This window comes from Alexandromys fortis, unplaced genomic scaffold (assembly GCF_014885135.2).
Source record: "Alexandromys fortis isolate MF-2015 unplaced genomic scaffold, M_Fortis_MF-2015_v1.1 scaffold_13, whole genome shotgun sequence".
In the NCBI taxonomy this organism is placed as follows: Eukaryota; Metazoa; Chordata; class Mammalia; order Rodentia; family Cricetidae; genus Alexandromys; species Alexandromys fortis.
This window is the reverse complement of record NW_026067908.1, coordinates 10,925,172-10,949,214: the sequence shown is the minus strand read 5'-3', so window position 1 is coordinate 10,949,214 and position 24,043 is coordinate 10,925,172. Positions and strand designations below refer to the sequence as shown.

At 41.2% G+C, this 24,043-nt stretch overlaps 1 protein-coding gene across 2 annotated transcripts in view; it reads right to left on the bottom strand.

The window, feature by feature from the left end:
• The window catches only part of Jak1 (Janus kinase 1), a 113,553-nt gene that overhangs the window by 66,758 nt on the left and 22,752 nt on the right, over positions 1–24,043 (bottom strand). Inside the window, exon 2 of one of the 2 annotated variants that reach the window (XM_050136122.1) lies at positions 1,043–1,125. The exons of the other annotated variant lie outside the window; for it this stretch is intronic. The gene's annotated coding sequence lies outside the window, so the exon portion shown is untranslated. The remainder of the gene's footprint in view (positions 1–1,042; positions 1,126–24,043) is intronic. 2 annotated transcript variants of the gene reach the window in all.

The window sequence follows — 24,043 nt, the reverse complement described above, 5'->3', positions numbered from 1 at the left end:
CAATGCCTGGAGTTCAACTATCAACACCAGAACAAAATTAAATGATTGCTATGTGGCTAGTAGCTGTGGCTTGATCATGGTGGGTATAAAGGCTTATTTTCTGGGAAAGATATAGAGACTAGAAATACCAGGCAAGCCAGAGGAACCTCAAGCACATCAAATGTTTGTCCAGACACTCTGGGTGCTGCCAAGTTTCACCCTCATTATGGTCTCAAAGATGTGGCAGTCATTACTCAACTCTAGAAACTGGAGGAATATAACCATCTCACCAAAAGAGACTTCAGGATACTAACAGCTAATGGTTCAACCCAGTCATTCCAGTGAAGTTCAAAGTTCAGAAGCCACAAGCTCAACACCCAGCTCTAACAAACAGCTGAAGTAAACAGCTGTCTGCAGAATGTCTCCAAGGCAGACAGAGAGAAAGGCAACTCATTATAAACAAAGGCTCCACAGAGAGTATGAAATTCTTCAAAAAGATAAAAGAAAAATTACCAAGAAGAAAAAGGCAGTTTCTTAAGTTACATTTCAGAGAACAAAACAACCACTAAAAGAAAAAAATGGAAATGAAAAGGCAGACTGGAAAGGGGTCTTATGGAACTTTCTAAATTGATGCAATGTTCTGTTTTGTACACAACTGTCAAAATAAAGCACAAGCACTTGGGTTTGTACACTCTAGTGCACACAAGATTATACCTTAGTTGTTACAAGGTTAACTTAAAAATTTAAGTCAAGGTTTGTCCTTGAACAGTTTGAAAAGAGATAAGAAAATAATTTAAAGAGGACCAATCCAGACAGTGACAAATCTGAGTTTCTAAAGGAAAAACAAGAAATAACAGAAGACAGAAAATCATCAGCAAAACCAAGCAAGAAAGATTTCCCAGAAGAGAAGGCCACAAGTAACCGGAAGGAAAAGGCTGACACAAGAGAGGAAGATAGGTCTGCTCCGGGCTTTCCTGAGAATCACAAAACACTGGGAACAAGTCTGTGATCTTCCTATAGGGAATAAAGCGTGCCACATGCTGAAATACGTTAAAATACTTACAGGCCTTAAAACAGCTGCAGAGAAGAGAAGATGAGGACATCATCATCCAAGGCTCTCAAAATTCATACGGTAAAATTTCCAACCTAGAAGTTTATAAGCAATCAAATCACCAACAATGAATAAAAAAAGGGGGAATCAAAGAATATTCATTGAGTATCTCAAAATAATTTACCAAGAAGCTAATAAGCAACCAGAGTCAATACAAGAAATGACCAAGCAAAAGGGAATACAGGAATTGTTCACTGGGGCTGTGGTGGCCATCCGCTATAACCAGGCCACACTTAGTACACTGATGTTCAAGAGATAAAGACGAAGCCAAGGATAGTGATACACATGTATTCCCAGCCCTTGGGAGGCTGAAGCAGAAGACCAAGAATTCACAACCAGCCTGGGCTACACAAGACTCCATGAAAGAATGGGGGTAAGGAGGCTGTTATGCTGAAGGCTGTCATCAACAAGATCCCTGAAGACTATGTATCAGGGCCCAAATGTCTAGGTAGCTCTGGGTCACATTCCTAACTAAATAAGGCCCTTCTTTATTATATTTTAGAGTATCAGGGCTCTAGTTCTCCTTTCCATGTCTACTCTCTGGCTCTGCAAAGAACATTTTACAGAGGCATTGTGCTTTGGCCTATGATGGAGAGCTGAATAAAAGCCAAGAAAAGCAGCCACTCTCCTTCCCCAATTCCAAATAGCGGAGCTGCTACAGCCTCCAGGCACTCTGAAGAGCCCTGTCTCCATAACTAACTCATTAAAAGGTCCCTACATCAAGTCTGATCACATACTGGATACTGACTTTCCTCAGGGACATGATGGTCTAGGAGTCTCTAGCTAACAGGGGCAAACAAACCATTCCTTACATACCCTGGCTGGCACTTGCTTACAAAAGAAAATGACTCCCAGGATAGCCAAAACAATCCTGTACAATAAAGGAACTTCTGGAGGCATCACAATCCCTGACTTCAAACTCTACTACAGAGCTACAGTACTGAAAACAGACTGGTATGGGGATAAAAACAGACAGGAGGACCAACGGAATCAAATCAAAGACCCGGATAGCAATCCACACATCTACGAACACCTGATTTTTGACAAAGAAGCAAAAAATATCAAATGGGGAAAAAAGGCATATTTAACAAATGGTGCTGGCATAACTGGATATCAACATGTAGAAGAATAAAAACAGATCCGTACCTATCACCATGCACAAAACTCAAATCCAAATGGATCAAAGACATTAACATAAAACCAACCACACTGAACCTCATAAAAGTGGGAAGTAATCTTGAATGCATTGGCGTAGGAGACCACTTCCTAAAAATAACTCCAGTAGCACAGACACTCAGAGAAACACTAAGGGGACCTCCTGAAAGTGAGAAGCTTCTATAAAGCAAAGAACACAGTAAACAAGAAAGACAAAACAGCAGCCTACAGAATGGGAAAAGATCTTCAGCAGCCCCACGTCAGACAGAGGACTGATCTCCAAAATATACAAAGAACTCAAGAAATTGTTCATCAAAAGAACAAATAATCCAATAAAATCAATGGGGTACAGACCTAAACAGAGAACTCTCAACAGAAGAATCTAAAATGGCTGAAAGACACTTAAGGAAATACTCAAATATCCTTAGTCAGAGAAATGCAAATCAAAACAACTGAGATTCCATCTTATACCTGTAAGAATGGCCAAGATCAAAAACACTGATGATAACTTATGCTTGAGAGGTTGTTGGGAAAAGGGAACACTTCTTCATTGCTGGTGGGATTGCAAGCTTGTACAACCCCTTTGGATGTCAGTGTGGCGATTTCTCAGAAAATTAGGAAACAACCTTCCTCAAGACCCAGCAATACCACTTTTGGGTATATAGCCAAAGGATATATATACACCACATGGATATGTGCTCAACTATATTCATAGTACTATTATTTGTCATAGCCAGAACCTGGAAACAACATAAATGCCCCTTGATCGAAGAATTAATAAAGAAGATGTGATACATTTACATAATGGAGTACTACACGGCAGAAAAATAATGACATCTTGAAATTTATGGGTAAATGGATGGATCTAGAAAACATTTTTTGAGGTAACCTAGACCCAGAAAGACAAATATTAATATATACTCACTCATAAGCGGCCTTTAGACATAAAGCAAAAAATAGAAACAAAAAAAAACCAGCCTACAATTCACAACCCCAGAGAACCTAGACAACAAAGAGGACCCTAAGAGAGACATACATGGATCTAATCTACATGCGTAGTAGAAAAAGACAAGATCTCCTAAGTAAGTTGGGAGCATGGGGACCATAGGAGGAGGTAGAAGAAGAGAGGGGATGAAGGGGAGGGAGCAGAGAAAAATATATAGCTCAATAAAAAGAGAAAAAAGTGAAAGAAAATGACTAATGCAAAATGGGTATGATTGCTATCTCTGGGGGAATGTGAAAGAGAAGGATACCTGGAGACTTCCTAAGATACTGGCAACATCCTTTTTCTTACACTGACTGGTGGACATGTAAGCATTTTTCCTTAATTATAGAGTTATAATTCAAGTAATCTTCTATATGTTGATATAGTTTTCAAATTTTAAAATCTTCCTCCAACTAGAACTGGACATAGTAGCATAACTTGCAATTCCAGCACTGGGAAGGCTCAGACAGGAGGATTATGAGTCCAAAGCCAGTTTGGGTTACAAAGTGAGGCCCTGTCTCAAACAAAATAGCATAAAATAGAATCATATAACAAAGCCCTCTCCCAATGAGATTAACAATATAGTTAAAGCCCTGATGTAAGGGACTCTACAAGTAGACACACCTCAACATCAATCACCTCATCCTCTCCAATTACAAAACAGTGTTCACTTAGAGCTAGTCTCAAAGGGTAGAAACCTTCTAAAGCTCTGATGAAGCAAGAATTTCCAATTGTCACTTTGTCCTTCACTGACAGTGTGTGCTTCCTAGGACGGACAGACACACACACACACACACACACACACACACACACACACATAAATGCATACATACATAAATACCATTACTTTTCCTAATGACGTTTCCCTCCTCCAGACTTTAATTGCCTCCTAAGCTAATGGGGATGGGGTCTGACAAACATATACTGTCTCAGAAGAGTTCTCACTGGGGTCCTCTTCCATGGGGGTGGGAGAGAATAGGAGAAATAGGTAGACCTCCATGATTAGCAGAAAAGTGGCCCCATGAGACCAGAAAGACTATGGAACCTGCCTGAAGTTTTCCACTTCTGGCCACCATGGACTATTTTGCCAGCATCCAGTGCTCTAACTATGTCCTCATCTTCTCCAACAGGGTGGCAACCAGCAGTACCATCCAGATGAAGCACAATGACAAGATCTTTTTTTTTTAACAAATAGTGAAAAAAATCTTAGTCATACGTATTGGAGAGGCTGGAAACATTGTACAGCTTACAGATTATACCCTGGAAAATGTGCAACTTTATAAGATAAAGAATGAATATGAATTGTCCACCACAGTAGATGATTCCCAGTTGAAACCGGCTGGCTGCCTTTGAAGTTAGACCGTGTGGCCTGTGAACCTTCTTCCAGCGGCTATGATGAGCACAAAGGACCAGAGCTTTACTACATGGACGACGTGACAGCCCTCCTGATTCTCAGCGTCCCTGACCAACACTACAAAGCAGCCGTCTCACATGAGTACAGGGGACCTCTTAGGAAATGTCTGCAGGAGCTCCAGAAGCACTTCATCTTTGTCACTAACAAAAATGGCATCCACGGCCTGGAGAACATGTCCTTCTCTAAGCATGGACTCCCTCCTACTTGTCAGCAAAATTGTTTTGAAGGGCTCTTTTCTTTTTTTCTACTCCTTTGGTGAGCACTCTTGATAGGCAGTTAATTCAAAATAAAGCTGAATATAGATAAACTTAAAGAACAAAAAGAAAGAAAGAAAAATGGCTAGCTCCATACAGAAAATTCATTGTGATATTTCCTGATTAACTGAGCCAAACAAAACTGTTGGGCAAAAGAGGAGGTGTGCTACCAAGGATAATCCTTGAAAAGTATTTACAAGTTTGAAAACGACTAAACCAGACTTTAAATAAAGTTTAATGTATGTGGAATAGTGATAGTGGGACCTCTTCTCCAGTACTGAATCTTACTGAGCTTGTCCCCTGGGTAAGGAGCATATGCCCGAGGAGTTCTAACTTTGTCTACCCTGTCTACTCTGGCTCTGGGTAGGTCAGAAAAGTCCCCTAACCTTCATTTTGCCCTCCTGTGAAACTGTGGACAGAATAAACAACTGTGAAGCTCCCTCAAGGTCAGCAGAAGCACATTATGATGAGTTCTCACTTGTGAGGACTACCAGAGGAGAACACATCTATCCGATGCAAAACTGTTCCTAATTTCCAGCTCATAAAAAGATTCAGGAGACATGGCTTCAAATTAATGTGCCTTATACACAGCTTTAGTTATAAAAGCTTTTTATTAATACTATGCTTTAAAACAGTTAAATATGCCAGGCGGTGGTGGCGGAAGTCTTTAATGCCAGCACTTGAGAGGCAAATCTCTTTGAGTTCTAGGAATGTTACACAGAAAAACCCTGTCTCAAAAAAACAAAAAAGGAGAAGGAGGGGGGAGGAAGAAGAGGGGGAGGGGGAGAAAAAAAAGAAAGTTAAACATATCATATCCAGTGACTTTTAACCTGAAAACTTCTAAAGCCAAGGGAAAAAAATTAAGTTGAACCTATGCCCACTTCTATTATGATTCCAATTTTTAAAAGCAACTCATAAATGTATATGACTCACACATCCGAATACAATGAGGCACTCCTTTATCATTTCATCTTCTGCTGCCAGTAATTCCACCTTATGGAGTGCCAAAGCTCTTAATAAGTATAGCTTGTTTCTGGCTATACTCCAGAAACCAGCGCAGGACTGCTGCAGGAAGGAAAGCAGCCTAAAGGAGGATTCCTGGGCTTTGGACTCTAAGGTCCCAAGTCAAAAATGTGCCTTCTTCACATCTCCATAAGCAGTGGCTTAGATTTCAGACACCTGAAACATATTAGCTACTCTTCCAGCTTATGTGGTCCTTTGACATCTATGAAGTACCTCACATCTATCAACTAAATCAATCCCCAGCAACCTGTTATAGTGCTTAGGAAATTTTACTGCGTTGATGTTACAGGGGAAGAACAGGGGTTCCAACTTTAAATGACCTGTCCCAGGGTAAGCAGCAGCCAAATGCTGGGAAGTGTCCATTTCTGACCAAATTAGTTTGTGATCTAAGAATAAGAGTAGGGGTAGCTCAGGAGCAGAACGGTTAAAACCTAACCTTTTGATATTTTTGTTATTTTACTAAGAGGAGGAGCTCAACTTTTCAAAAACACAGTGACTTCCTTGTCCTTTTCTTATCTCCTCTGTACCCTGAGCTGGTGGACGCACTACTTTCTAAGAAACATCAGCTAACGCAAGCTGATATAGTTGAGTAGTAGGGTGGCTCACCACTATAATCCCGCACTTGGCAGCTGAGGAGGAAGAATTACAAGGTTCAAGCCAGCATGGCTATGTCGTATATTCAAAGCTAATCTAGCCTTCACAATGAGACCCTGCCTCAAAACAACACACTGTACAGTATGAGAACCTGAATTAAGATCTCCAGCACCAACATTAAAAAGTCAGACTTGGCTATAGTTCAGAAGCAGGATACGGAGGCAGGCAGATCCCAGGGCTCACAGACCAGCCAGTCAAGCCAGTTTCTTAGTGAGAGACCGTTTCTCAAAAAATAAGGTGGAGAGTGGCTCGAGAAGACAGCCTGGTCTTCTGGTATTCACTTCTGACTCCCACACGTGCATATCCTCTTCCCATATACAGATACTAAAGATAAGGGGAGGGAGGGAACAAGAGGGAGATGGGGGGGGGAGCAGAGCATACTAGGGGCAGGAATGAATCAAGCATGCACATAAAAAAAAATGCCAGCATTCTTTTGCTCCCATCTCACACAAATCTAGGGAGTAAACCCTGATTTCAAAATGAAGAATGAGAGTCACAACTGGAACAAGATGCAGTGACAGCTCTGTGGCCAAATCCAATGCAGTCCCCTCCTGTCACCTTTCTCCACCTCAGAATCAGAACAGACGAGACGCCTAGAGAGAGAGATAGCAAGGCAGAAAGACCAGGTATGCCGAGGTGCCAGACAGAGACAGTCTACCCAGGAGTACTCGATACCAACTGCACCCTCTTCCATGCCTAAAAAGACAGTTCTTGACAAGTGTTCTCACACAGAAATCACTGGCTGCAGCCTAAGGAGTCAGTGTAGCCAGGAAGATGATGTCATCAGACTGCACGGGCAGCAGAAAGCAGAACAGCTCAGCTTTCTCTCCAGAGGTAAACCCTGAGACATTCCACAGTCCTTCCTGAGACACAGCTGGTTGCAGCCCCTTCAGACACAAAAATTCCCTAAGCATCAAAAGGTGGTATTAGGTTCCTTATGTGGTTGGTTCTAAGAAAATACAATATAAAAACAAGCCTTACCATAAAATATTCTCCCCACTTAACTACTACAGAACCACTAATGGAGACTGTTCCTCTACTGCAGTGGTTCTCAACCTTCCTAATGCTGCGATCCTTTAATACAGTTCCTCATGTTGTGGTGACCCCCAGCCATAAAATTATTTTGTTGCTACTTCATAACTGCAATTTTGCTACTGTTATGAATCATAATGTAAATATCCGATATGCAGAGGGTCTTAGGCAACCCCTGTGAAAGGGTCATTCAATCCCCCAAAGAGGTCATGACCCAAAGGTTGAGAATGGCTGTATACAGGATCAAGATATTTCTCCTTGAATTAACCATTTCATTAGCCGCTACAACTGATAATAGCTGGGGATATGGAAATTTACTGTCTCCTTACCTTTAATTATACATAAAGGGCTGGAATCCCCTATCAGTTTATCCAGCCAAATTTACAAGAAGTCACAATGGGGGAATTTCCAAAGCCTCAGACAGAAGCATAAAGGCCAGTTATCTATTCATCTCAGTTTATAAACAATTTCACAGCTGACTAGTACTAAAGCTAAGAGAGAGGAACATCTCCCCTCCCTTCCTCCACTCTTTAAACACTAAATATGAGTTAGGTTTTTGGGAGCTATGCTTTTCAAATGCTACTGTTAGTAGCTAAATTCATAGAAAGCTGGAACTTTCTAGTCAATCACTAAAACACAATCAGAAATCACTTGTCAAGTTTTAAAAACAAATTTCCCAGTCTTAGCTCGGATGAGGTCTACCTTATGATTTGTGTAGAAAATGGTAGGTGAACAAGCCAATCAAGAATACCATCTCCAGGGAAAGAGGAACAAGCCTTCAAAAGTTGCAGCTGATGTCAATCAAACCTGGTATAAAGCCTATTCTGTGCCTTTTGAGCTGTGTGGTCCATGGCACTTGAGTTCTGAGGACTCCTATTTCCACATCTCTAATACCAAGTCCCTCTCATCTAACTACTGTCAAAGACCAAACAGATAGGAAACTAAATAAAAGCATCGAGTACTAAATAAAAGATAGCTATTAACTACTGAAAGTGTAAATTTGGAATGCAAACATTGCATGGATGGTCACAGTAGGCACCAGCTCTTGTCCATTCCCATGCTCACCCTTCTCATCCATTCCTCCACACAATCCTAGGCACCCCAGCCAGCCACGGAACACAGCATCATCAGCACTGCATTAAACACTTTCCTGTGTCAAGATCACCTGCAGCCATTTACAGCCTTGTGGAGAAAGTTTCTCTTTGATTCTCTAAATTCCAGTCTCACTAACTCTTACTATTTTAGCTCATTATCAACTACATCAAGGAGCGAGAGATGAGGTTCAACATAGAGAGCTTGCCTACTATGTGTAAGACGCTGGGTTCCACTCTTACCTCACAAAAAAGAAGTGTTTGACCAGGTGGTGGTGGTGGCACTCAGGAGGCAGAGGCAGGTGATGTCTGTGAAAAACAGACAAAACAAACAAAACCAAAATTTTAATTACACCACAATTACAAATAATTCTAGAATATCACTGAAGCAGAACTGCAGAGACTTGAAAAGGTAAAACGGTCAGTGGAGAAATAATAGAAAACTTTACTCATTACACAGTACACAAGCATTCCAATACTCTCCAAAGAAGCTCACAGGGCAACCTATGCCACAAAGGAGAGCCCCTGTTTTAAGATTTTCTAGCTTGGAGTACTGTAACTAAGCATTGGAACCAGCTCACATTCACTCAGGCCATCCTCTCCTCTAAACCTGTAAAATCACCAGCTAAAAAACAACCCTTCAATCAAGTAAGTTTAGAGCCAAGGTCACATATGTCATCACTTCAATTCTTCCCACATGCTTCTTAGCATTTGGCCACATCTAACTAATGCAATCAATACAGGAGACCAGTGGTTCCCAATGTTCCCTCAACTCCTGTTTCTATTCTTGTAATACCCTCCCCTTTACTTCCCTGAAATGAAAATTAAATCTGTGCACTATATGCAATGCATATAATTTCAAAGAAATCAATAGAATTAACTATACAGGAGAATTTGACAAAAAGAAGCTATAAGAATATGTATTCCACCCTATATGTTCTGCTGTGAGTACACCAGAAGAAATCATAATCTCTCCCTTTCAGCAATGGTAGAAAGTGGGTGCAATTCTAATACAGCAGACAGATCCTGGCATGTCCATTTTGGTGACAAAAAATACAATTATTTATGAAAATATTCAACAGTTTTTAACAGAATTACTGAAAAATAACACAAAATATATAGAATATATTCACTCACATATAGTCACATCATGGAATTTTTTAAATATATCAAAATGGTATAAAAACTGCTTTATATAAAATGGAATTAGACTCTGAAAATTGCAAACAGGAATCTTCCCTTGCAAGAATGTTTGGAGAGACATCTGATAGTCATGTAAGCTAATGGGAAGCTTCCTTTCACAGGGCTGTCCTATGTACATTATAGGATCCCTGGGCATGCTCTCTCAGTGTTCATGGGATCTGAATTCTATCAACAGAATAAGGCCTTGCAGAACAGTCACTGTACCAGCTATGTGCTGCTAGGATGCCAAGTAGTCTTGTTGCCTTGTATGTCTTGCAGTAACCTCAGATTAGGCTTCGTCCCTAAGCAGGTGCTCAGTAGATCTGAGAAATTAAGTAATAGTTATTGCAAAATCAGTACTCTCAAGCAAAAGGGAGCTAGATGGCTTTTCTCAGATTAGAAAGTGGAAGTGTTGACATCTCACATTCAGAGACACCTAGTAATGAACCTTCCTAATAATGAACATCAAGACCAGGTCAGCAAATACACAGGAGAGGTGGGAGATGAATAGGAGAACACAAAAGTCTCTGAAAGTAATGTAAAATTCTCTGTCCAAAACTACAATAGTGGATATAGCATGCATTATGATATATTCACCCAAACATGAATATACAAGAGTGAACTAGTATTAACGTCAACAATGAACTCTGGATAAGAGCTTCATAATAAAACAAACAAAGGAACAACATTGTGATGAGGTTTCTCTAAGCTTGGATATGGCTTTAAAATCCACCCCAGAGTGACTCTAATGAGCCCTGCCAACTGACTCGGCTTCCTAACCTCAATAATATGGGAGAAGACAGTCAGTAAATTCAGAAACACTTCCAGTGAGGATGCAGAGCTCTCTACCCTTGAATCCCAGAGTCGCCACTACCATCACCTGGGCACCTGTTCTGCCTTGAGGTATACAGTGCTACACATTTGACTCTTGAACAATGAGAGGGCAAGATAATAATTCTTACTTTTCATGGGAGTAAATGAGACCTAAGTCCAATAGAAGAACCTAGAGAGGCCAGATCTAGCTCCAGCCTTCTATCAGCCAGGTTTGTCTCTGCTGCAAACTGCCATGCCCAGACAAGGCTCTGTTTTCTCATATTCAGAGAAGCAGCATACACAGAAGTAGCAGGGTCACTCTCGTTTCTTAACATTAGGCTTTGGCATTATGGGATATTAACATAAAAGACTCCCTATTAAGAAATCAACCACACCTCTAAAGCTCCTGATGGCCCCGAAACAGCCAGTTCACTTCATCAATCCAGCCCGTTTATCAGATGAGGTGCTATTACTTGTCAAAGCAGAGGAACCTGAAAGTTAAGACCTGGATGATAAGTTTTCATGCAATAAAAAGAAAAATTCCACATCAAAAAATACCACCAAAGTGTGCTCAGGCCATTTACCCTAAAGTCAGCATCTCAGTGTCTACAGAGTAAGGTAAGCTGCAAATCTCCCACATGAGCACATATAAAAACCAAGAGCAAGCTAGCAGTCAAGTGTCTTTGCTTCTAGCTCCCCAGAAAGTCCTAATTGCTCAGCAGAGGGAAAAAAATTGCTTAGAGAAGCATTGGTATGTGGCATGTGCACATAGACACACATGCATACAGACACACACACACACACACAAATGGCAGTAAATATGTAACATGAAGATTTTCAACCTGTATTCTGAAGAACTAAAGGATTCTAGGTGCTATAGCTGTATACATATGTATTAAAATTTCATTCTGAAGTATATATACTTCAATTTTTCAGATTAAATAAGCCTCTACCGAATTAAATTTTATAGGGAAAAAATGTCCCCTGAAAAATCACCTATATACCTACACACACCTTTCTGTAGACGCAAGAACAAAGCTTTTCTGACCAATTCTAAACTTGTGTCTGAATACTGTATTGATGTATCACTGGTTCTAAAGGAGGCTATATCTCTATTCTTTCCAGTTTAGCCTGCACTGTTCCTTTAAAGTTGCTCTAGCAAGTATACTATATACTTGAAGCATGTCCAATCCAAACGACAGGCAAAGCAGACACATTTGCCTGTTTGTGCTCTTATCACAGGGAACAGCCAATTATGCAACAGACAAATTTTTAACAAGTTGCACTGTAATAAAAGGAGTGATCTGAGCAATCATCCATTTTGCACTTCGTGTCAGAAAATGGAAGTATTTTTAAAATAATGTGATTCTCCTTTGAGAGCAAACATTCTCCCCCCTCCCCCCATCCGTCTTTCAAGCTTCTAGGTTAATTTAAACTAAAGAGCATTTTAAAAATTACAAGGTAAATTATTAAACTATTTTTATAAGCAATTACTTATACATGCGAATCAGCCTCTTATATGCTGCAGCCAAAACTAAACTCACAAGGGATTCTCAGAACTCAAGTTCAGTGTTCATTATCACAATTTGACCATCTACACTCCCACCCCAACTTCTTTTGGGACAGGCCGTGCACTGTTCCCTTGACTATTTTCAGTAAGGTATGGTTCTTAAGTATAAGCATACAAACTTAATCTCTGAGAATAAGAGAACGAGCCAAAGGCATCTGGAAGAGTACAGAGCAGAAAAAGAGGCAGCAGGGTGCAGAGGGAGGGGGAATAGATTGAGCATGGCCAGCAGAATGAACACGGCCAGCAGAATAGACAAGGTCTTGAGAAGAGGGGTGGGGGGCAAGAGAGGGAACCAGGAGCTAAGAATGTAGCTGGGTTATACAGGGAAGCAAGCTGGGAGAAGGGAAGTGAAACTCAGGGCCTAAGAGGTTAATAGTAGGGGCTAGAGGTGAGAAGAGCTGAGGAGCCAGAACTCTGTTAAAACAGGTACCTGGGATGCTGAGAGCTTGGCAGCAGGCATCTATTTTGAAAGGTTAATAGGCACCTCAGTTGACATTTGTCCTGAGTTTCTTTGAGACCTAACACTAGGTTCCATTGGGTTTAAAATAGAGCTCTTGGTTTCTAGAGTCTAGAGACTCATAGATCTCTGAGTTCTCTGCAGGTATTAGCATTCCTAAGGGAAGGCATTTCCAAATGGGCTTGGATTAGCTGCCCATGCCATTCACTTCAAGTGCTCAAAGACTATACTTCCTAGCGAAAGAGGGCCTAACCAAAAGCGAAAAAACAAACAAACTTTCCCGGCTGGTGAGATGGCAAAAGCACTTGTACAAGCTTAGTTCAATACCCAGCGCCCATGGTGGAAGAGGGAAGCAACACCAGAAAGCTATCCTTGCATCTTCATGTGTATGCCAAGCATGCACACTCCCACACACATCATGCACACACAGTTAATAATAAGTACAAGTTTCTTTTTTTAACTCTAAATTTCCTTTCTGTCTGTCAACAGTAAGGTTTCATATACCTTGAACAGGTACCTATACAACCTCAGTGTGACTCAGCCAAGTCCCTACCTCCTACAACTACAAGGCAAAAACAAGAATCCACCATACCCAGACAACACGGCACAAGGCTGACTGGCTAAGTCCTAGGCCATTAACCTATGGGAACTCAGGCCAATTTAGGAAGCCCTTGTTCTTTAGCTTTACCAGATGGCAGGAATTCCACATTCACCCTCTCACTTCTGCCTATTTCCACTGCTGTAGGAAGAGGTAAAGTTACCTGGAGACAATCTGAAGCTGATAACAAAACAATAATAAAGGACTAAAATTAGTCCTAGTGTTAATAGTGTTACTCCCAGAAATGTGCCCTAAGAACATATAAGATATACACACAGAGATCCAGAATACTTCCTGGGTATTAATCACATGTTGTTCATAATGGGGGTAGAAACCCTTGTAAACAGGGCCTGGAGAGATGACTCAGTAGTTAGGAGCACTTGCTACTCTTGCAGAGGACCTGAGTTCTTTGCCCAGCTCCCATATCAGGTGACTCACAGCTAACTATAACTCCAACTCCAGGAATCTGACTCCTCTGGACTCCAGAGGCACTCACACTCTGACTCTCTTCCTCTTTCTCTCTCCCTCTCCCGTTCTCCCTCTCTCTCCTCCTCCACCACACCCTGCCTTAAAAAAAAAAGACTAAAAGCAACTAAATATTTTTAAAATAGATATTGGCTTTGAAGACTGATATCCAGATAATCCACTCTAGAACAGTATTATACATTATTAGCACTTTGTGGATCCACTTCCATCTCATCTACTACTCACACCAACACTTTGAGGTAGACATCACATCACTTCATAAATAATAAAATCAAGATTCATATCAATTTAATACAAGGCTATTTACACAGCTAATAAATACTTTGCAACCAACAAGAGCTAATTAAGCCAGGCATGACGCTACTACAGACAGTTTGATTACTAAGCTTTATCCCAGCATTTATTTTGAAGGTTTACAGAAGATGTAAAGACAGTACAAAGCTGCTCAGCTATTTCCAATACTAATTAATGCTACTTTGGTTTTTAAATCTACACAATGATGAAATTATCTATCCATCATCATTAAACAATCCCCAAGGCATCTCTGATGACCCGACTACTCTGTCTGCCCTCCCACTAAAACAAGGGCAAAGCAGAGAAAATCACCACCTTAGTCAGGGTTACTACTGCTACGATGAAACGCCATGGTTAAAAGTTGGGGAGAAGAGTTTATTTCACTCACAGCGCCACATAACAAAAGCAACAAGGTCAGGAACCTGGAGGCAGGAGCTGATGCAGAGATGATAAAGGGGTGTTGCTTACTGGCTTGCTGCCCATTTCTTGCTCAGCCTGCTTTCTTATGGAACTTAGTACCACCAGCCCAAGAATGGCACCACCCACAAGGAACTCAGCCCTCCTCACTGATCACTTATTAAGTACTATCCTATAGCTGGATCTTATGGAGGCATTTTCTCAATTGAGGATCCCTCCATTTTTGTTTGTTTGTTGCCAATCCCCCCCCCACACACACACACACAGGGTTTCTTTGTGTAACAGCCCTGGCTGTCCTGGAACTCGCTCTATAGACCTGACTGAACTCGAACTCACAGAGATCTGCCTGCTCCTGCCTCCCAAGTATTGGTATCACTGCCTGGCCAATTAGAAGTCTTAGGTCATTGCTGATATGGCCTGCAGCCATGGAAAAACATACAGATTTTTTTCTGGATGGGGGGGGGGTGTCGTTTTGGGGGGAGATTGTGTTTTCTACTTTTTGCAGTGCTAGTATTGAACCCCAGACTTCACTCATGTTAATCAAGAATTCTACTTCTGGCTATATCCCAAAACTTAAAATTTTTAAATAAGTACAGAATTTTAAGAAAATAAAAAATAAGAAAAGACAATAACGACAAGAAAAGATATATATAACTAAAACTACACCACTGTTAGCCATACCAGATATTTTACTCATTTACCCAGTGACACATAAAGTGGCTACAACTGTGACCTCAGTCTTACAAATAAGCAAATCAGATGCAAAGAAGCCAAGCTTCCTGAAAGCCCCACAGCAAAGAAAACGCCCCCCTTTCCTGACATAGAGCACAGAGTTCCCCTCAGTGTGGCTTTGAACTTCTAGGTTCTTAGATTCCAGGAAGCTACTTTTAGCAACAACAGTCACCATCCAGGTATCAGATGTGAACAATCTACAGCTCAGCAAAACCATTCCTGAGCACAGCAGTTTTCAGCCCGAGAAGTTTTGCCTAAACAAGATGATGCATTGTTCTCTGGGCAGGACTCCAGGGAAGAGAGACTTTGAGGATCTGCACACTGCATAACAGCAGGCCACCAAGCCCACTCACCTTGATTTTTTCACACTGTTGAGAACATGACACCTCTACCTGGGGCCATCCTCTACCCTTCACCTCCCTCAGTGATGTGGGCAGTATGCTGATGCTGGACCCTCTGCAGGAACTTGAACACAGGCCTGCAGGATTAACACTAGCCCAGAGGATCTTCATGTCATGGATGCCACTACAAGATGGAGTTAGCATAAAACATGTATAGTGTATTTCTGGCACGGTAAAATACAATCTATTTCATCGAGCATGCTGCTGGAAGCTAAGCATGGTAGGTAGCACATGTCTATAATCAGGAGGCTGAAACGAGAGGGTCATGAGTTCAAACTCAGCCTGGAATACATATTAAGTTCCAATCTACTGAAGAATAACACATTTCTCATATTAAATGCTATGATTGAGAGTTGACTTTAAAGTCTTAGAAAACAGATTCAGATTAGCCCAAATTACATGTTCCAACAGGGTAATAATTTTATTAAGTTTTTATACAAACAAAGTCATAAATAAAGAAACCTTTTGAATACATTGGTGAGTACACCAAGACGGTAGGTTGTGTCCAAGAGGGAAATCTCTACTATAGACCGCAGAGGCTATCTGATGACAATCTTGGCCTTTGGGTTGGTAGAAGCTTGTGGTTTGTTACTATATCCCAAAAGGTTTCACATGATAGTCACAAGGATGTTGGGTCAGACATAACACAGTGGTGGGCAACAAATGCTGATCAAGGAGGTTAAAGACAGCCCAAGATAAACTGGACTGTAACAGTCCAACCTCTCAACAATCAATAATGTTCTAATCAGTTGAAATCAGTGAAATCTGTAGCTTCTTTTCAGGAATTTTAGCTCCATGTCTAATCCGGACATGAGGACATAAGGACACTGTCGGAACGAAGGAAGGAAGGAAGGAAGGAAGGAAGGAAGGAAGGAAGGAAGGAAGGAAGGAAGGAAGGAAGGAAGGAAGGAAGGAAGGAAGGAAGGAAGGACGAAGGACGGACGAAGGACGGACGGACGGACGGACATACCATACTGTCTAGAGACGGTCTGAATGTAGTATAAATACATACCTATACCCTCAAGAGTGTAAACACAGGAGCCCTCTGGAATTAGAACACTCACAGAATGTGACCTAAACATCATGAAGAAAGGTAAATGCTGACCAGAACCCAAAAATGGATACAAAGAATGGAGGAGGTATGTGGGTGTGGGGGGTGGTATCCTAAAAAGCAGAAAACACCTGGAGGAGAGTGGGGACCAAAAGCAGTCCCTGTTCCTAATCCCCATCAGGGCTCTGAAGAGGTTACTGGATCCTAAGAGACACCCTCCTAATCTTTTCTAGCGTGGAGACTCAGAAACTCGCTCAACAAACAGTATGATAAATGGCACAAAGGCACAAGGTAGGAACCTGCTTAGGGTGCCCCAGAAGGGACACAGGGCCAAGAAGCCACACAGCAACTAAGCAGCAAAGCACTAGGTGGTGTTTGCACTGGGAATACCTGGCATCCTGCTAAACAGTGGCTGTGGTAAGTCATAACAAAGCCGCAGAACAGCAAGGGACAGCCACTGCTAACAGAGGAGCTGACATCTCCATTTCAAACAAGATGGAAATCTCAGGTCAAGGATCTATCTGCATCTCTTCAACCCGACTGATACCCAGGCTCTGTGCTTCTGAGTTTTCTCAGAAAATATTCCCAGCTACTGGAACTTAGAATTCTGGCTCATCCTCCAACAGTCTATGTCAAAAATCTCACCGTCCCCTGTGAAGTCTCCTAACTTACCCAGAAAAATAAGGGACACTTTCTTCTCTGTGTCCACAGAAATGTGGCAAACACACATTCATGTCACCAGCAGACTACTTAATGCTGAGGCTGTGTCCTCAGAGTGAGTAACGAGAATATGGTGCATGTGAGCAGATGAGTCAAGGTCCACCAGTGTGAGCTCGAGTGCCCAGGGCTACAGCAGCTGGCAAAAGTTTCACGATCCATTTATAACAGCAATTTAATCCTCAGCATGGATTACACGGCTTGTCCCATCCTCTATCTGACATGAGAGTGAACTCCGTACCCTCTGGCAATGGGAATGAGAACCAAGATGCACCTGGCATCCTTCACTGGGCCAACAAACAGAATGAACTATGTACAGTCCTGCGACAACACCTAAACTCCAGACAAGGAGCCTGTTGAAAACAGTTATGTAATTCATCTGACCTTTTCCTTCCTCTCCAATCAAGGATGAACCCAGGAAGACAGGCTGTAAGTTCTCAATAGCCTGTCTTTTCTTCCAACTCAGCTGAGTAGGCAGTCACTGACTATCCAGCATGCCCTGATCTGACAATTTATCCAAAGTGTATTTAAGGCTGAGGGTGGGAGGTTGGGGATAGAGTAAAAGGGATATGCAAATTAAACTGACAGGACCCAGAGGAACCAGAACACTGCCCCAGAAACAGGTGGCCCAAGGACACCTATCACCCTGTCTGTTTCACCAAGTTCCCATGGGGCCTGGTCTTCATAAGCACCAAAAGAAGACTCAGCAAGCAAGAGGCTGATGAGTGACATCTAAGTAAGATTTGCTCATAAGGTTATTCAGTTCCCCTTTCTTTCCATCCTGGACATCACAGGGTTCAACCACATAGAGGGTAGAAAGAAAGAGAGAAAACAGCAAACCTCCTCTCCCAAGACAAGAGCACCCATTTTTACCAGTAGATTCAACAAGTCTCTACCTTTATTCTCAACTACACACAATTACATGTGCATAGATATTATGTAGATATTTAAGACAAAAATACTAACTATATATTTAAGATAAAAATACTAGATATTTAAGATAAAAAAAAATAGCTGGATGATGTCTCAGAAGATAGTGTTTGTTCTGCAAGCATATGGTCCTGACTTTGAATCCCCAGATGTGGGGGAGGAGGGCCAAGCATGGCTGTGCACTACAGCACTGGGGAACAAAGATAGGCAGATCCAGAGTTCGCCAGCTGGCCAGCCTAGCTGAAAGGGCTCCATCAAAGATTCTGCCTTAAGACAATAAGACAGATATGATAGAGGAAGTCACCCCATGTTTTCTTTGGCCTCCCTGTGGACATACTTAATGATAAAATTTCTGTGTAAGTTTATATTCCCATCTAGTCAAACAAGGCGCCTTATGTCACTGCAGAATGAAACAGACAGGTGTCAGTCTAGGGATAACCCTTCCAACTACACTGATCTCAAGGCCATATGAAGCCTGAGTAACCCTGAGTATTTGAGGGAGCTAATCAAACACCATGCTGGTTCCCAGTCACCACTTGTTACTTTGAGAACTATTACTTCTGGGCTATCACCAAAGCCTACATTCCCACAAGAAGCTCAAAGGCATTCAAGGGACAAACCACATCACTGGGAAATGCCACAGGATCCTTCCATGGCATCTCTGGTTTCTAGGGAAATCCCTCCGTGAATGCCACTCCACAGTGTATCATCTGAATTTCAGTCATTATTCCAGTTATATTTGCAGCCTTTCAGAAACTAGTTCCAAAAGATGCTTTAGACACTACCCCTTGAGTATCCTGTCTTGAGTCTTGTAATCCTGTCTTGTAAGTCTAAAGCCTTTAAAACTTAGGATTTTTGTTGTAATAGGCCGCTTGTTTGTTTCCCGGCCACCCAGCAGCTCAGACCCAAAATAATCACACAGAAACTATATTATTTAAAACACTGCTTGACCCATTAGCTTTAGCTTAATATTAGCTAACACTGATATCTTAATTTAACCCATTTCTAGTAATCTATATATAGCACATGGCTGTGGATTACCGGGTAAAGTTCCCAGCATTGGTCTCCAGCGGGGCTACATGGCTTCTCTCTGATTCCTCCTTTCTCCCAGCATTCAGTTTAGTTTTCCCTGCCTACCTCTATTCCCTGCAAAGGCCTAAGAAATTTTCTTTATTAACCAATGGTATTCACAGCATACAGAGGGGAATCCCACATCAGATTTTTGCTTATGTTCAAGTTTTATTCTAGAACACAGACTTTCCCTATACTACGCTAGCAACTTTCTGCCAACCTCAAATTCTTGCAATGATGTTTCTAGTCTTCTATTTGTGTATGTGTATGACATGCTCCTGTATGCACATGTGTGTGAATTGGGTACATATGTGAAAGCGCAAATGTGCAAGTCAGAGGCAACCTTGAATGTCAATCTTCACCTTCTACCTTGTTTCAGATAGTCTTGTTTTAGGGTTGAAAGTCCATTCCCTCCATCACTGCATATGCCAAGCTAGTGGGCACAGCTTCCAAGGATCTTGGTCCCTGCATCCCACCAGCCTCCATGGCCTGTGAGATCACAAGCACACATGCCCACATCTATGTAGACTCAGGCCTCAGACCTGTGTAGCAAGGACTTTATCCACTGAGCCATCACCCCAGCCCAAACAAAGTTTCTTTTGGGATTCTCTCTTGGGAAGCCTGCATTCAACCTCGGCATATACTATGTTTACTTCTTGTACATGTCACCCTTGTCTTGGTCTTCCTGGGTAGTCTTCTTGCTGTGGTTATGCTATATATGTCCCCATGAGCACCACTTACATTCATAACTGAACTTGATGCATAAAACATAAGCTTCAAGGACAAAGCAAATACAGTTTCTAACTTTCTCAAAGTCTTAAAAATATGGTTAGTATAAGAATAAATTCTCAACATCCAGAAAACTTATGTTTTCCCAAAATAATTCATCCCTAAGGGCTTAAGGGAACCAAGAATTTGCTATAACTTGTATCTACATCTAAAAAAATAAATCATCTCTTACCTCCAGGGAAGCACTTTAGACATGCAATACAACAGTGTCCCTAGGAACTCTTTTCTCTCACTCACATTAAACAATCAGAAATGAAAAGTCAAAATGAGGATATCTTGACCAACCAAATATGTGATCACGGTGAATATTTTCAAGGCTTTTCTGACCTCAGTTTTTGTTGTTGTTTTGTTTGTTTGTAAGAGAGATGAGAATGGGGAAAAGTATACAGAATTACAATGCTTGACTGGCTTGGAGTTCTCCATATAGACCAGACTGGCTTCAAACTCACAGAGATCTACCTGCCTCTGCCTCCAAAATGCTGGTATTAAGTTGTGTGCCACCACCCAGTTTAGCCTAAAACTTTTATATAGCCAAAGACAGCTAGAACTTTTGGTCTTCCTGCCTCTACCTCCTAATTTCTGGGATTCTAGACATGAGCTACTACACAGTCTGAGGAATTAAACCCTGGTCTTCACGTATGCTAGCAAGCATTTTACTAAGCTACATTCCCCAGTCCTGAAAGAGCAATTATTTCTTAGTGGTAAAATCTAAGAACTCTTAAGGAAACTGGCACAGCTCTAACTTCTATTATACAAGGAAGCTCTAGTCATAGATATAACTTCCAAGAACTGGGCAAGGAAAAAGGCAATGGTTCTGTACATTTCTGGCCTCTAGAAATCCCTTGGACTCTTAACAAGAGCCCAGGTCAGCAGTCAGGAAAATGGTGATGGGAACTCTCCTGAAGCACCCCAGGAAGTTCCTGGGCCAGCTGAAGAACCCTTTTGTGATGCTTAGGGTAAGAAGTTGAAGCTCAAGAAGGCATTTGTTGCCAAAGACTGAATTTTAACAGAGCTGTCTTCTTGGGGTTACAACTCATTAGTGGCAGTGTGCTATATTAGGAAAGAATTATAGTCAAATAAAACAAAACAAAATATATGCTGGACAGAAGTTCAATGCTTAAGAGCACTGGCTACTCTTGCAGAAGACATAGATTCAGCTCTCAGCACCCACACTGTTATCATAAGTCTTTACAAAATAAGCTAGCCTCCATTTCACTGAAGCAAACCTGAGCAATCAGGAACATCAAAACTAGGAATGTGCCTAGTGAGGCCATAGATCTTAACAAAAAGGTTGCTACAAGTACTTTCCTAAACCAGTATAAATTCCTAACTGCAATCTAAGCTCTCACCCTTAGAAGTGCTTGCCTCTCATCAAAGAAGTGGCTCCTTACAGCAGAGACCACCACAGAAAGTCACAACTGGTCACAATACAGAGAACAAATGATCATGGGTTACTGAGACCCAACTGATACATCCACAACACAAGTGGTACATCTAAGACTCAGGGAACATCCTGGAAGAGGGGGTGAAATGAGTATAAGAGTCAGAGGGCCAGAAAGTATGCTGCAAGATTGTGTCTTCTAGATGTGACAGAAAAACTATACCCATAAACTCTCAACAAAATGGCCGCTTAAACATGACCAGTACAATGGCAATACCAGCTGACATGCCAACACAGATGAGGGAAATCTCACAGAGCCCCATCCCAAATGAAGAGCTATAGGCAACTAGCGACGGCTGAGAGAGGGAGTGTTAGTCTTCCCCTGGAATGAACACCCTAATTGGTGTTCACCCTAATTGGTTATCTAATATCAAGTCCCAAAAACATCACACACACACACACACACACACACACACACACACACACACGCAACTCTAAATGGACTTAGCAAGCTATATTTATATATTTATTTGCATAATACATATAATTAATAATTAAATGAGGCCATTTAGAGGAGGGGCTGGAGGAAGGAGGAGTGAATGGTGTGACTATATTTTAATTTAAAATAAAATAAACTATGAGCTGGAAAGATGGCTTAATGGTCAAGAGCACTAGCTCCTCATCCAGAGAACCCAAGTCAGTTCTCAGCACCCAATAGGCAGCTCTTAAATGGCTATAACTTCAGTTCCAAAGGAGCCAACATTTTCTAGCCTTCAAGGTAAGAAGGCACAAAAGTTGAATATACATACAAGTTAGCAAATAATTCATACACACAAAATTAAATTTAAAAATTAGTAATAAAATAATTTTTTAAAACTACAAATGATAACTCATCATAAGTACTCATAACTTAAGACACATCTGAAAGTACTAAGACTTTGTTCATCATAAAGGATTGGGCAATCAGCATTTCTACCATGAGAGGAAATAGCTATCCTTATTTACTTAGAAGGGCTGTCGAGGCTCACTACAACATACCTGGTAAACACAAAATTTGTCTCTTTACAAGAGAATATCTTCCAGTCAACCATTTAATGTGGCTTCTAACTCAACCTTCCAGAGCAAACCTTAGAATCCAAAAGCTCAGACTGTTAAGAGTGGCTGAGGGAAAAATCAAACCACGGGTACACTTCTCTGATAGCCAAGTGCACAGGAATGAATAGACACCAAGGAATGAGAAAAACGGAAGCTCGGTGGTTAAGAGCACAAGATGCTCTGCAGCATCTGCACAGTGGCTTGCAACTGTTTGTAACTCCAGCTGGAGGGGATCTGATGACCTCTTCTGGTATGCACGGGGAACATGCTGTGAAGACATACATACAGGCAAGGTACTCATACATATCAAATAATTTCTACAAAAAAAATTAATTAAAACTAGGTAGATTTATGATGTTTCTACTAAAGTTCTGTGTGTCTGTCTGTCTGTCTGTGTGTACACAAGGCCAAAGTCTCTAGCCCAAACTGGCTTTGAACTTGGTATGTACTGGAAGATGAACTTGAACTTATTCTCCTACCTCTACCTCCCAAGTTCCAACCTAGTGCTCCATGCATGCTAGACAAGCACTCTACCAACTGATCTATACCACTAGCCCAAGAGCAGTAAGATCAATGTGTGTTTTTTAAATAATGCATGTAACTAAAATCTGGAAAAAACTTTGAGACAATATATATATATATACATATATATACATATATATTCTAAGGAAATAATCAGAAATATGTATGTATATAGAGAGAGGGGGTATAAATGTCTGCATGTACAGTATAAGTGAGACAAGCTATATACAGACCCCACAGTCCAGAATTAGTTTAAACTCCAGTTCATCCATGCAATAAAAACTATGCATCATAAAAAGTTGAGGTATACAATTAAAAGTTATGAGTATAGGGTTTGAGGTAAAGAATCACTTGTTGAAAATGACTCACAATAAAACAATCTACAATCTCCGTGAAAACTCTTCTTTTACTTGAGGGGTGTGGTGGTGAGCACCTTTAATCCTAGCACCTCGGAGGCAGAGGCAGGGAAATATCTGTGAGTATGAAGTCAGCCTGACCCACAATAGTGACTTCCAGGACAGCCAGGGTTATTTGTATCCAGACCTTGTCTCAAAAAGAAAGCAAACAAAAAAGTAAAAAAAAAAAAAAAAAAAAGTCTTTTTTAAATGTGCAGGTTCATAAACACAGCAAACACTAATTAATAAACACTAGGCTCTTAACAAAACTATTTACCTAAATAGCAAGTCTTAGGAGTTTTGTACTTGGCTCCTAAGTTTTCTTATAAATTTTTATTATTACTTTAACATTTCTTATGATTTGTGTGTGCACGCACGCACACACACAGTGGAAGTGTGTGTGCACATGCTGTACACATGTGGAAGTTGGATCTCTCCTTCCAC